We start from the raw sequence: 14,446 nt of genomic DNA, 5'->3' as shown, positions 1-14,446 counted from the left end.
ATCAACCACATCCTGTAATACCAAAGACCAGACGACAGCTCCACAACATAGCAAACAGACAAAAAAAAAGGGTCTATTTGAGAAATTATCATCTTATCCACCTCTCTTCTGGTCACTCATGAAATTCACATCATTGTCTTCCAGTTATTGGCGACGGGTATCCAAGGGCATGTTTTTCTTCTGTTTCACAGGTTCTCAAGGACAAGCTCACACACACAACACAAGGGGAACATTAATGCTCAAATGAACAGGTCCTTTCCAGACAACTCATTAAAATATTTGTTTTCTTTTTTAAAGAAGTCATTTTGGAAAAACAACCCCCGCGATGAGGCGCAGGATCCGGTGAGTAGTTAAGGCACTGGGATGGGCACGCGGTGGCCACGCACGCCCGTGGCGAGGCTATGGCACTGGGGGGCGGCCACACTCTCGCGTCTCTCGCTCACTCCCCGACGGCGGAGGGCACCGAGGAAACCTCGTGAGTGCAGATTCGGACGCTTTGCTCTGCTGGCTTTTGTCTGTGTGCTGAGGGGGACGGGCAGCCTGTCATTCCATCCCCAGGAGCTGCGAGGCACCGTCGCCGGCCAGGGCGGGCTGGGCAGGCCTCTTGCTGCGTGGCTCCAGCGGGTCTTGCGCTGGGGCTGCGGGGCTCTCGGGGTCAGGGTCGTCCCGGCCAGGCTCGGCCGCCCGCCCCGCCGCGGCCTTCTCCCCCTGCGGCTGCAATCCTTGGCTGAGCCGGCCAAGCTCTCCTTCTGGCTCCGGGTGACGGCCATGTGGTTGCTGGTGTTGGGAGCCGACTCGGCCTCGTTCTCCGAGACGGGGTTGTTGCCGCTGTGGGTGGACTCGTTCTCACTGTCCTCTTCACCGCGCTCGTCCTTGTCGCTGTCCTTCCCGTGGTGTTTGGCGTGCCTGGCTTTCTGGTGGATCCGCTGGTGGCGAACAAGGCTGTGCTTCAAGGTGAAGGTTCGCTCGCAGGTCTGACATTTGTACGGCCTCTCCCCTGGAGAACAGGAGAAAGAGATTGTGCGTCCGTTAGTGCTAAGGCCACCGGTACCGATCTCCCTGGGCAGTGCCAGGTGGGGATGAGGGCTCTCTCTCCTACTCAGCGAGAGCTCTCTTCTTCCTCTGAACCGGCAAACTGGAGAGGACACATATAGGGGCCACGCTTCTCTCCTGCTGCTCTCTCAACATGAGTTTTCTCCAGACTCAGCCGGGAAACCAGAATCCCGGAAGCAGAGGACTTGGGGACACACAGACTGGCTTCGATCACAGCCTGGGAAAGAGTCTAGTGGTGGGACAGGCACAGACAGGAACAGGGGTCTCCGGGGCCTCTGCAGGGACAGCAGCACGGCTGCTGGAGGCAGGAGATGCTCCCCGTGTCTGATGTGGAGCACCCGGGCTTTCCCGACGGCTCACGCACCGAGCCAGGAGCAGCTGGGACTGCCACCTGTCGAGCCCAGGAGTACCTCTGAGCCACGCATGTAGCCTTCACACCCCAGCGTGGGGCTGGTGTGGGGGCCACACACCTGCTGTGGGCTGTGCTGTGAGGGAGACGGAAGCTGAGACCAAGACCAGGGCCTGGGGCTTATTGAGGAGGGAGGAAGGATATTTCTATCTTTTGGCTTCACAAGCATAACCAGGCCTCCTTTCTCCTGCCTAAACAAAGGCTCCTGCTTTGGGGTCTGCAGCCTGCCCTCTGTGGGTGGTGGGCGAGCCCCGGGAGGAGCACGGGAGCCCTGCTGTGCTTGTGTGGCCGCAGAGGAGCCGGTCACCTCAGCCCGGCAGATACGCAGCCAAGAAAGGAAAAACCACCTGACCCTAACAGATGACACAGTGCCTTCCCCACAGGGGCCTGGGGCAGCAGGCGTCTTTCCTGCCACAAGACTAGCCCTGATGAGACCACGTGGCTCCATGTGCCTAGCGTTCACCTTCTTCTAGACACCTGCCCAAGACAGGGCAGCCACCACCCCATTCTACAGACAGGAAGACCGAGGCTCGGAGGACTAAGGGACTGATCCCAACGCTCTCAAAAGCACCACTGCTGAGGGACCACTCTCCTGCCTGGCTATAGGAGGCCTACACCACTTTCAAGGGCCAAAGGGACAATTCCTTCAACTCCTGGTTTCCCGGGGCCTCTTCAGAGGGGACACCGGCAACCTCAGTGAGTGCCCTACTGGCAGCCGCCTGCACCGGCTTCCGTCACCGGGGGCCCAGCTCATCTCCCGCCCCTTACCTGCGTGCGACCGCATGTGCCGGGTCCGGTCCTGCAGCGACCAGAACCGCTTGTTGCACACGCTGCAGACTTTCTTCCTCTTGTCTGCCTTGCTGGTCATGCTTCTGGGGGAGTCTGTCTTTGGTTTCTTGTCGTCATCACTCTTCTCCGAGGACCTCTTCTCAGCCGCGCCCTCCCCATCGGAGGGGCCCTCGGCCTGCTCCCCGCCCGGGCCGGCTCCAGCGCCCTCGCCTCGGGCTCCGTGGGCTTCTCGTCGGGCTCAGGGCTGGGCGGTGGCCTCTCCGCCACTCCACCCCCGCCTTGTGCAGGCGGCACACCCTTCTCCTCCCCGGGCTCCTGGCAGCCGTGTGCCTTCCTGTGGCGGCTCAGGGTGCCAGGAACTTGAAGCTCTTCCCGCAGGTGTCGCAGGCGTGCTTCCGGTCCTGGGGGCAGAGCCGCCGCCGCCTACAGTGCCCGCCTCGCCCTCGGCCAGCCGGAAGCCCCGGAGCTTGCTGGCGACGTCCAGGTCCGGGCTCTTGCTGCTGGCCGCGTCTTCCTCCGCCGTCGGCGTCCCCAGCTCTCTCCTCCGGGCCCGCTCCTCCTCTGCCTTCGGGTTCTCCTGGGCCCCTTGTCTTCCCCACACACAGGGGGGCCGATCCCCCCTCGGCTTCCTCCGCAGGGGGGTCCCCTGAGACTTGGCCGAGCCCAGCGGCTCCCTGGGATGGCGGCTGCTCCCCGTCCCTCGGAGGTGAGATCCAGCACGTCGCCTGCCGTGGCCGACGGCTCTGTCTGACTGGCTGTCTGTGTGGGCAAGCACAGTGCGGGAGGAGTTCAGAGGGGATGCCACCAAGGACACGCCTTCCAAGGATGCCACCCCAGCAGCCCCTACCCCAGACCCAGTAAGGACTTCTCTCACCCCACAGTCTCAACACCCCTTACATCCCCGAGGAGGACCAAGACGAACCTGGGGACTTCAGAAAGGCAAAAACAGCCTCCACATCCTCGCAGGTGGGTTCCCAGGGCTGGCTGGGCCTCCACTGCCACACACAGGGACGCTCAGCTGGCCCCACCCCGCAGGAAGGTGTGAGTGACTCAGGCAGCGCAGACAGGGGCTGCGAGGTAGGAGAGGGGTGCATTCCAGAGACTCGCAGCACTAGGGAGGTTGAGGAAGCCAAGTTGTAAGTTATTTTTCCAGTGCAAAGAGATTACACAAACATGCAACATTCACAGGACCACCCAGAATCCTCCAAGCATGGTCTCTGAAGAGTGTCCTAGGAAATGGCCCCAAGCCTGCATTCTGTGTCCCTATATGGCACATACACTCCTGCCTGAGAGCTCACTTCCAGGTAAAGAGTTCAGAAGCTACAGGAGGCGCATGCACACTTGAAGGTTTCCGCTGCTGTCAGCCCCGTGGGGGGGTGGGAACATCACAAAGGGAAGGGACCCCCTGAATGCCAGGGTCAGCAAGGGCACAGGGGGAGGGGAGCTGACCGTGAAGGGCTGTGGGTGGCTTGGAGATGAGGGATTCTGGGTTGCAGGCTCTCTTGGACCCTGACTTCCCACCTCTTGATTCGTTCCTATCTGTCCACTGCCCACAGCAAAATTACATGTGGGAAGTCCACCAGTTTTCAAGGATCCTCTTAAGGGAGGGCACTGTGGCAACATTAATGACACCCAACAGTGTCAAAAGCACTGCCTCGCCTTTTCTTGATTCAGGTTGAACTAGGACTTAATGACTTTTTTTAAATGTGCTGTAGCAGTGAATCCCAAGCTGGCCAGGACCTGCTGTTTAGCTGTAGGTTGAGTGGCTAACTTACTACTGCAGGGGTTCGGGAGTTCCTCGGAGACTCAGCCGAATGGGATTCCTTTTCTTGACAGCACATGTATTAGATGCTATAATATTAGATTCTCCATACGCCAGGCCTGATTACAGGGCTTGGGCCGGCACAGGGTCATGCACCTAACCTGGATTCGCACTTGATGTGACCAGACATAGCACAATGTCAACTCTCATCTATTATTCCTTTTTAATGACCCATTCGCAATCATTTGCCATCAAGGTGGCCATGGGGGCTGGGGTAAGGAGCTGGTCCTGCCTCCTCCCATGGTGTAAAGAGATAACAGCTGCCCTGCCTGGGGCTTCTGCCTTACCTACAACCATCTGCACAACTTCCACTCATTTCATTTCATTCCTTTTATTCTGACTGCGCCTTTTGGCAGCCACTGTTTGGATATCAAAGGATGTTTCAGAAGGAAACGTAACTATGGTGTGAATATAAAATTTTTGACAAGAAATGATTTCTGAAAATTATCTGAAAGCTTAAAGAATATGAATCCTGATAGACGCACACCAATGTTTAGGCCACATTCTAAAGAAAACCTAAATGTTCATTTTCTTGAATCGTTTCAATAGAGAGCATCCATAGAATGGATTTTGGTATAAAATTTACCATAAAAATACAAAATGCTCAATCTATTTGTTGACTTTGTGGCATTTTTTTAAGAAAAGGTTTACTCTCCGGTTACTTTCTCTTTCTCTCAGTATAGTCTATGCTGTTTCCATTAATTTGTTTTTCTCAGCAAAGAACATGGATTATTTTAACTGTACAGAACATATTTAAAATGATAAAACTCGAAAAAAATCAAAATGAACTCTGAAACGAAATCCAAGTAAATATACTAATCCAACTGTTCCTGCTTTGGGCCTTCCTTTGTGGGAACAATGCAGTGTTCACCCAAGTACAACACAGGCCAACTCACTTCTCTTCGGACAAAGGAGCCTTGGTTGTATTTTACCAAACTCCCACTGGGGGGAGTGTTTTAGCAGGGTAGCCCATGCCCTTCAAGTTCCAAGCAACTCCAAGTGATTTTTTTTTTTTTTTGAGACAGAGTCTCACTCTGTTGCCTGGTAGAGTGCTGTGGCATCAGCTTAGTTCACAGCAACCTCAAACTCCTGGGCTCAAGAGATCCCCCTGCCTCAGCCTCCCAAGTAGCTGGGACTACAGGTGTGTGCCACTATGCCAGGCTAATTTTTTTTTATGTTTTTAGTTGCCCAACCAAATTTCTTTCTATTTTTTAGTAGAGACGGGATCTCACTCTTGCTCAGGCTGGTCTTGAATTCCTGAGCTCAAGCAATCCTCCTGCCTTGGCCTCCCAGAGTGCTAGTATTACAGGCACGAGCCACCATGCCCGGCTAACTCCAACTGATTTTTAAAAATTACTTATTTATTATTTTTAAGAGATGAGGTCTTGTTGTGTTACCCAGGCTGGAGTGCAGTGGTACCATCATAGCACCACTGCACTCCTTGAATTGCAGCCTTGAACGCCTGGGCTCAAGCTATCCTCCCGTCTCAACTTCCCGAGCTGTAGGAACTACAGGCACGCACCACCACAGCGGGCTAATTTTTATTATTTTTTATAGAGATGGGGTCTTGCTATGTTGTCCAGGCTGGTCTTGAACTCATGGCTGCAAGCAATCTTCCTACCTGGGCCTCCCAAAGTACTGGGATTACAGGTGTCAGCCACTGTGCCCTGCCCCAACTGAGTTTTATTAGTGACTCTTGTGAACAACAGCCTTCACCTCTTCACATATCGTGAATACGTAACTTTTAAGGCCAGGTCCTATTTAGATACCTACCCTCCTCAACACCCAGAATCCTAAATGCAGGTAGCTGAGCTGATGACTTTTTATGTGAAATGCTACCTTAAAAACATGCATTTCTCCTCTGTCCATCAGTTCCTCATCTGTGCCATTAAACATCTAAGAAAACTGCTAGAGGAAGCAGAAGGAATCCTAGTAGACTATAAACTTGAAGCTCCCCCTACAGGATGCTGGAGACTACCCTATTCAGCCCAACAATTAAAGCTTATTGCTTCCTAAACTGAAATGTTCCTCCACAGATGAGGCAGGCAACCAATCTAAATAGTTACCTGATTGGGCAGCGCACCTCGGTGGCAAGGACAAAGGGCGTCCCCCAAGGGCAAAGTGGGCCAGGACACCTCTCTGCCCAGGAGAGAAGAGTTTCAGTTTAAAGCTGAATATTCAATATGGTCCCATTTAAGGGAGACCCACCCACCACTGTGGCATTTGTAGCACTCTTTTGAGGGAAAATCTGGGGACATTTTATTGAACGACCTTATATGACTGAAAAGTCAGACCTACATTATAAAACATGTCAAGGAATTTTAATAAAATGTGATCTAGGCTAGGCATATAAGCCTAGAAAACTCCTCAAGAACTTCCTTGGTCATTTCCTGCCTTTTTAAAAAACATAGTCTTCCTCCAAAGCCTCACTTCTAGCTTCATGGGAGGGAGCCCATATGAAGCCTTCACCCCACCCCCATCAGCTTTACCTGGTTTTAAAATTCCTCCTCGAAATCACCAAACTCTACTTCCCTAACCCCCTTTCTCTCCCTCTGAAATCTCAGGCCTTTTTCTCACCATGGATTGTGGCCACAATTAAACCAAACATTTTCTCTTTGCTGGTTTCGCATTACAACTTTCAGTGACTTTTCTTTTTCTAGAGGATTTGTCCCTTCAAGAAAACCTGTACAATTTCTGGGGCAGGGTGGAGGTGGGGAAGGGCTTTGATGGGATTTGGAAAAACAAAAACTTTTAACTGTGAACTCATAAATACACCCATAGCGTAAAACCTGGTGCTGAGCTGAAGCTGAGACCGTGACTCCGACTTAGCTTTGTGTCTGCAGCTTCAAGGCTGCCCTCAGGTCAGCAGGAGTCCCAGTGAGCTCCCCTGTGGTCAAGTGGCTGAATGCAACATGCACACCCAGTGTGAGCTCCTACACTTTAAAGAATTGTTTGCAAACACGGGAACCCAAGGGCTCCCTTCAACTCCCTCCATTACCAACTGCTTTCCTGCCTTGGGAACTGCTTTGGGAAGAATCACACGGCCGCTTTCTAAACCAGGCAGAGAGAACACGTTCCAGACTAACAGGTAAGATGGTGGCCGGCGGTTAAATTAAACATTAGTAGGACGGTCTGCAGCAAATGTGTGCTCTGCCGGCATCGCTGTGGCTTTCCGTGGGTTGAAAAGCAGATCATCCTTGGCTCATGGAGATCTAAGTCACGGCAAGATTCTGTGGGCATCCACGCTTTTCTTTACTCAAGATCCTGGTGAATTCTGCGGAGATGGGAGCTGGGGAAGGAGTGAGCAAACTGGCCTTCACTTTTATACCCTCAGAGGGTCTGATCCAGACCGGAGGGCCAGGCAGGCAAGCGCTCTCATGATTAGCTTCCCCGGGGCTCGGCGGGAGGCTGGGGAGGGGCGGAGCGTGGCTTCCCCCGTGGTGACGGATGGCCTTCCTGGAGGTGCTCTGTTCAGACGTGCCTGGCTCCCTCCGTAACTGAGGCACGAACAAGAGGGCTGGGGGCTAGAGCCAATGCCCCACCTCTGTCCACACCGACTCCCGGGGCAGAGGGCAGGGTGTCTCCCCAAACACACGCCACCCCCCCACTAAGGACACAATTACACCCCAGGAGAACACAGGAGAATCTCCCTGGCTTCAGGCAACGGGGAGCTTTCTAGGCCTGAAGGGCTGAATCCAGCACTGTCCCTACCCAGCGCCAACTGGGGCAGTGTCTGAGCATCTGTAGCAGGCTGTCTTTTGTTTTGTTGTTCTGGGGGGTGGCAGGTGGAGAACCCGGGCAGTCAGAGAGGACTGAATAGAGGACACGAGTAAATGCAGAAGCTGTAAGGGAAGGAAAGGCGGCGAAAGACCTGTTGGGCAGCCGTTAATCGCTCTGGGAGGGCTGGAGGGGGAAGCACAGGTCGGCACAGAGAACGATACCCGGATTCAGGGCAAGCAGAGATATATTAAAGAAAGGACATGCAGAGTGCTTTTTCAAACAGGACACAGTTTTGTACCGGGAAGAGAGTTATTGAAAAGAGAAACACTGTGTTCCTTCCTACCCAGGGCTCACACCCCTGGTTCCTGCAACTGCCCTGGCATCCCGGGGGGCCCATCCCTGCTCCTGAGCAGGCTGCAGAGGCTGGGGTTCCCCAAACCTGTGAGCTTTCACATCCCTTTTGGACGTGTTCACACCAAGTGCTAAAAATTGTAGCTCTCCCCTTATATCCCGCCTCCCAGCAGCAGGAACAAAGGCATCTTCTGCTGGGAGGGAGACGTCTTCCCTGGCAGACCTGAAAAGTCACCTAGGGGCACAGCCATTGTTTCTCGAACTCCCTGGGCTTCTGGCTCAAGAGCCAGTCCTGCCGTTCATCCCACTGATCCGACCCAGGACTTATGCTCCCGACCCTCGTCAGGGCCCACCTTTCCGGGCTGCCAGCTCTGGGGCCTACTGGGCAGCCCCACCACGGCTCAGACACCGGGGTTTGCTGCAACTCTTAACTGACCTCCTGCCTCTCCCTCTCTCTCAGTTCTCCATCACCTGGCGGCACTACCTGTGCTATCATGGGGTCCAACATCACTCTCTTTTGACTGGGGGATAAGCCCGTTTCTTCTCAGGGAACAGGTGGTAACTCCGTGTTTGCGCAACTGGTGGCATTCACAGTTAGATTCGGTAGAAAAGGAGGCATCGCATTTTTGACAAGGGAAGGGTTTCTGACCTGAAGCAGGAAAAAATATATATATTTATCTGGCTTTTTATTGCAATGAAAAAGAAAAGTCGCTTCTGATTCACTCTCCTGGGAATATTGGCATTTGTTTCCCCCCCCACCCTTTCCTTTCAAGAAAATAAACAAAACACATTTTTAAAAAGAATGAGAACACCAATAACTAAAATGGTCATTCTCCCTTCTCCTGAGTGGAAACGGAGTGAGGTTTTGACTTAAGAATACTGCAAGAAAGATAACAATGAAACCAAGATTTGTATGTTTACAGTAAAACAATGGTATTGCAATTAAAAGTATCACACAATAATAAAAGATAAAAGCAAATGCAGGGATTTTAGCAGCGAGAAGACACCTATGTTCTACCACAAAGAGAAAGACGCCCTTCGGTGGTCTCTAGTGTGGTGAGTACACTGTAATTACAGATGCTGGGAGAGCACATGGGACGAGCAAGCTGCCCAGGCCCTCCTGAATATCTTGGGGGGCCACACAGGCCCTGCCCAGGGGGCCAGCTCCCTCCTGACCTAGGCGGGCTGTGGCCCTCCCACACTGAGTTTCCCAAGACAACTGCTGTCTGACTTGCCAAGATGTCCTGAAGTGACCTCTGCTCAAGGTCACTGTGGTCCTAGCTGGCAAGAGACAGGAGGTCTTCTCGTTACATTAAAGGCTCTTTGTTCCCCTCGCTTGGTAGTAAATGAGTGACCAGCACAGAACGAAGTCTGCATGAGATCATATGCTCCACTCGACAGATGTGCGTGCAAGAGAACACGCTGGCAGGCCCTGCACCGTCCCCACCCCACAGACCGGCGGACCGCTGCGAGAGGTGCAGCCCTCCCTCCCCTCAGTTTTCTGCTTTGGTCTGCCTATACTCTTTTATTTGGATGCCTTTTGTACTGTAAACACTGGGTTTCAAAATGCAATCGAAGCTCCGCTGCAACTTGTCCTGGATTCCTATGGATGGATGTGAGGGAAAGAGAAAGGACAAGAAGAAAGGGAGGGGGAGTGGCTAAGAAGGGAGGAGGGCAGGGAGGGGAGGAGGAGTGCCGGAGGAGTAGAGGAATGGGGACGGGATGAGGGGCTCCAGGAGAGAGAAGACAGTGGCAAGTCATTTGCTGTATCATCAGGTTCTTCCTCTCACTCCCTCTCCGCAATCACTAGATTCTGGGGTCCCAGTTTCCAATATTACAGGGCAAAAGGTTTTATGTACTGACAAACAGGACTTCAGAGCCGGGGTCCGGTACTGGTGTCTTATAACCTTGAGACTGCCACAATCAAACACGTGAGTCAACAGCTGGCAGGAAGAGTCAACCAGCACAGCTCCCTGGAAACACAAATCACGGGGCCTGCAGACTCCGCTCCAACTGACATCCGAGGAAGCCTGAACCACTGCACGCGCCCACGGCCACACACCACTGCGCCTGTATGGCAGGGGCCTGGCACCCAGGGTGGCCAGAAGGGACGTTGTCTCAGAAGGAAGGACTAGGCTCGACTGGCACTGCCACGCTGCACAATTCCAAGGGGCACTGTTCATACAGTGTGCGAAGGTGTGGACCCAGCACCTCCGACGTGACAGCTCGGCCACACTTGTGCAGCAGGAGTAGTCAAAGAGCGCTGAGCTGAAAGAGGCTTTAAGATGATGCTTCCAAATCCCCTGGGGGGCTTTTTAAGAATACAGATGCCTGCAACAATTAAAGGGCGAATCAGAAACCCAGATACCTGGTCTGCGTACTGTTGAGGAGCTCCTCAAGGGTCCCTGCACATAATGTGGAAAACCCACTGAATGCTTTAAAACTGCGGTCACCAAGCCCTGGGCGGCAGACCGGTACTGGTGGTGGCCTGTTAGGAATCCGGCCGCACAGCAGGAGGTGATCGGCAAGCGAAGCTTTATCTGTATTTACAGCTGCTCCCCGTCACCTCCTCCCAGGTCCATGAAAAATTGTCTTCCATGAAATTGGTCTCTGGTGCCAAAAAGGTTGGGGACTACGGCTTTAAAGTGTCCCCTCATGTAGTTCTGCAGGTGTTTTCTGCTAAATTTGTAAAAAAACATTCACGTTAAAAAAAAATACATATCATACTTTTCATTGACTAGTCTGTAAAGTATTTCAATGTTCATGGTGCATCTTTCAAATTACTTCTTGTTTTTCATTAAAAGTGGAACGTGGTATTTAATAATTTCAAGTAAGAATAAAACACTTTTCCTTTAACATTTTATCGTTAAAAGTGTTTTATTGTTAAAAGGCAACATTGCAGCTTCTCTGAGTCTGACCAGGTGGAGCGGAAGGAAACCAGGCCTAGAGGAAAACAAGGCAGACCCTGCTATGCCAGGATTCTTGATTTCAAAGAAACCGCTGGCTTCTCGCTGCCACCTATTATTACATGATTACTCTATAACTGTCACACCAGTGAATGTGTCACCTACACAACTGGTTAGGACAGTCAGGCTGACATCCTGTGATGAAGATTCCTATGAATGCTAAATGCAGGAGAAAATTTAATGATGCCAAAATACTAAATCCAATTATGAAGCTTCCCAAAGTGTACCCACAATGAGTGACCTGTGTACCCAAGGCCTATGACATCGCCTCCCCTCCACAATGTGAGTGTCAGCACTATCAGCCAGCTAGCTTTCATTCTCACAGGACAGACAAGAAAGGAAAACAGGCAACTTACACTATTATCCAACAGAGGTAAGAGCAAGGGAAGAGTGAACAGCAAGAATACGTGTGCCGAGATCGTGACCTTGGCCACCGAGACCAAGAACGCAGAACTGAAAATGTCACTCTTCACTTTTCAAAGAAAATCAGGGTTAGAAAGCTGGGTTATAACAAGGATGGAAAACCTGGGAGTTGCTTCTGTTTTTTTCTTAAAAAGAAGATACAACTTGAGCCTCCCCCCTCCCCGCGCTCGCTCCGTCCCCGCCTCCGGCTTCCTCTCCTTCCTCTGCCACCCTCCTGTGAAGGCGCCTGTCTTTGGGTATTTGCTCTCTGGGTTTGGCAGAGGTGTACATGGGGCTGGGTTAAAATGGCCAAAGCTGCCACTTAACAAAGTTAAAAATAGCCAAATACAACTGGTGTGGGAGGGGCTGTCCACACCCAGGTTTGGACTCCTGGATTTCAACTCCGACGCTCGCCGCCCATCAGCACTGCAGGCTGGGAGCAGCGCTGTCAACGAGAAGAGCTCGAGGCGGCCACCCCTGAGCAAGTGAGTGAGCAGGGGAGCCCCGAATGGACGTTCCAGGGTCCCAACTCCGTCACCGCGGGACAAGGAACCAGAGCAAACAGGGGGAGGAAGAAAATTGGGACAGAGGCCGGAACGGACTGGCTGTGTTTTCTGGCACTCCCTCCTCCACCTGTGGCCTAAAAGCACATAAGATGCTCCCAGGAGGTAAAGGCAGAACAGTGCACTTTTGTCTCGTGAGGGGGTGGCACGTTCAGGGAGGGAAAGGTAAGGAACCAGGATCTGTCCCCATCAGCAGGAAGCTGCGGGCTGGGAGAAAGCTGGAGGGCAGTGGAAGGCGGAAAGGCAGGTGTGTGTGGGACCGTGGCCAGGGGTGTGAACAGTTGAGGGCCATGCCAGCTTCCTCCTCAGAAACAGTTCCTGGAGCCTGAGCCCGGAGCGGGAAAGGGCTGAGGCCATGCACTCCCTGCCTGCGGCCAGCAGCTGGCCCCTCGCGGGACGCTTAACATCAGCTCTACCTCTCGCTGGCCCTTTGCACAGTGGCTGGACTGCGGATCACGTGTGTGAGACAAAGTAGGGTAATTCCATGAATTTGCTGAGAGGGTGGGAGGAGGCTGACCTCAAGGTATAGACAGTGAGCTTAAATCGCAGTCTAAAACCGGACGCTGCTCAACACTCCTGGCTGGAACTCAGCCAGATGTTAACACCACACTGAAAAACAAAAAACATCTTCCATGTATAACACCTTTGTTTGCAGGGCGGTTGCAGAGTCAGGGTTGAATTTCCGTACTCTTAACTCACGCCTAGGGAGCCAGGGGTCCGCAAAGCTCTGAGTGACAGCAGAGCTGCCCACCAGGAGGAGGTCAGCTCTGTGGCTAGAGGGGCCGCTCAGATGGTTTCCTCGGCTCTTTCTAGTCCTAACGCTCGATGGATGCACAATGTTCTCACTCACTGGCACAGAACACTCAATATGATGTGATTTCATAGAGATGATGCTGAGATTGTCCCTAGAAACCAAACAGTGAAGCACAGCAGAGGAAATTAACAGAGCCCAGTGGGCACCGGCCTTTAAACAGCGTCTGTGCAGGTGGCTAACAATTCCGCAGTCAGCAGGTCTTGAGGTAGTTAACAGCATTCTGACCCGTGGCAACATTCCTCCTCTATCTCAAACCACTTCCCAACCTTCTGCACTCGGACCTGTGAGGACACAGGGAGGCAGAGAGGGTGCACCCTGTCCACCTGCACATGGAGGACCAGGTGGCCACATGTGCCTTGACCCTGGGGCAGCTGCAGGGAGCTCCACCCTGGCTCGCACTGCAGCTCTCCTCCTCATCCCCAATGACTGCGGCCAGGTTATTCGCCTCCCCACCTAGGCCCCGATTTCCTCCTGGCCAGATGTGGACAGCATCGCCCTCCCAGGACTGTCATGAAGACTGGCTCTTGGCAGGTTTCTTCATCCTACCCAGACAGGGCGCTCAGGGATGGGGCAAAAACATGCACATCTATTAAGGTTATCAGGAACTCTGAAGGGAGAAGAGGCAGAGTGGACTCATATTTACAGCTACCCTATGCCTTCTTACATGAACCTCCCACTTCCCAACGCTACCAAATTTTAAACCAACACTGACATTTTGGCATCAAAAGCCAAGTAATCCTGAGTGCAGCCCAGGTGGGAATGCCCATCAGGCATCTGCAAAGGCACAGGCACAACTCTTGAAAGGAAATCCTGGCCACCCCAGTCCCCTCACGGAGACCATCCGTTTGCTGGGAATAGAAAGGTCCGAGAATAAGTGGCCTCATCTGGGGAAAGTGTACACAGTAGCCACTAGGCACAGGCCTCTCGTCTGGGAGGCACAGGGAGAGGCGCTGCGGGAGGACGGGCAAGAGCCAAGCCGGCCATCAGATCCAGACCATCTGCTCTCTGAAAAGCGGTAACAGAAAGACTCACTTCATAGACTTTTGGCAGGCGACAAACAGGTGTCTCCCAAAATGAGTAGCCGAAGAGACTGCTAAGTGGGCCACCTTCTCTTGAAGATGCCTTTGCCTTCCTGAACTGCTGTTGTCATTAGAAGGCTTGCTTTACTTTGTCAGGCTTAAATTATTTCAATGGGAAGAAAATGACAGCCTGAGAAGGCAGTATGTACTTTACCAATCTATTAACAGAAATCCTGGTTCCCATGAAGTGAGTTGTCCCTGGACAGGCGCTCCTCATTTGCTACCAATCGACTCCTGGATTCGAGTCTCCACCACACCAGAGAGAAATGCCACATCTATGTGGCAATCTCTCGCCACCAGTGTGGCCTTAGAGAGACCCCAACCCTCCCAGCCATGACTCCCAGCTTCCCTTCCCTCCCCTGGCTCCACTCTGTGCCCCGCCTGCTACTGCACCTTGCATAGCAGAAGCAGCTTTCTATGAGCTTCTCCAAAGCTCCGCAGCATCATCAACCCTAAACGACGTGTTTCCACCTCAGCA

At 52.8% G+C, this 14,446-nt stretch overlaps 1 pseudogene; it reads right to left on the bottom strand.

The window, feature by feature from the left end:
• Window positions 1-451: 451 nt before the first annotated feature.
• The window catches only part of LOC123627644, a 32,889-nt pseudogene continuing 18,894 nt past the window's right edge, over window positions 452-14,446 (bottom strand).

This window comes from Lemur catta, chromosome 26, assembly GCF_020740605.2.
Source record: "Lemur catta isolate mLemCat1 chromosome 26, mLemCat1.pri, whole genome shotgun sequence".
Taxonomy (NCBI): domain Eukaryota; kingdom Metazoa; phylum Chordata; class Mammalia; order Primates; family Lemuridae; genus Lemur; species Lemur catta.
Note: the sequence above shows the minus strand (reverse complement) of the source record. Positions and strands in the feature narration are given on the sequence as shown.